The following is an 889-nucleotide window of genomic DNA, read 5'->3' as shown; positions in this document are numbered from 1 at the left end:
ATATGTCCTTCAATTAATAACACTACTATAAAATAGTCAACTAGTAGGACATGCCAAAAAATAATACATCCTACTAATCTCTTCCATTATAAAGTGATTCAATTTGCAAATAAAACTAACACACCACGGAAAAGAAATTGAAAAATACAAATTTAAAAAAGTTTAGGAAATTATTTGCACACTTTATTCTAAAGAAAAATTGGCTTGAAAAATTGAAGAAAGGTGAAAGGGAAAGAAGAGAGACAGTAGACAAAGGGGCACACGCGTGTTCCCTATTGGGGTTATGGTGTCTGGAAATGTTGCAGTTGCCACCTGGGATTATTTCTTAGCATCACATCTCATATTATTATTATCTTACCTTATTTTTTCCACATCATCCCCACCTTAATTTGCTCTCTATTTTCTGGAATTTTGGATTCTCATTTCCACACATAATTAACATGCCCCATTACAAATATATGTGCTTACCATATGTATTTACATCTAACAATAGGACAAACTATAGCATAATACAAAAATAAAAATATTATTTTAAAAAAAATATTTTTTAATAAACATATTTATATATAAAATGTCATATTTAATATTTATAAGAATTTTTAAATTTTAAAATATTTAAAATATACAAAATTATTTATAATTAAATATAGTAAATTACAGCCTAAATCTGTGCCTATTTTATAACAAATTAGGTCAGGTCAGACCAAATACAGGCCAGGCTGCAGTCCCTAACAGACTACCTAGCCGTTTTCTACCCCCACACATAATTAACATGCCCCATTGCAAATATATGTGCTTACCATGTGTATTTACATCTAACAATAGGACAAACTATAAATTATTAATTTTACTTTAAATTAAATTAAATTAAATGGGATTGGGAATGCCT

Source organism: Arachis ipaensis, chromosome B05, assembly GCF_000816755.2.
Source record: "Arachis ipaensis cultivar K30076 chromosome B05, Araip1.1, whole genome shotgun sequence".
NCBI classification, from domain to species: domain Eukaryota; kingdom Viridiplantae; phylum Streptophyta; class Magnoliopsida; order Fabales; family Fabaceae; genus Arachis; species Arachis ipaensis.
This window is presented reverse-complemented; position numbering follows the sequence as displayed.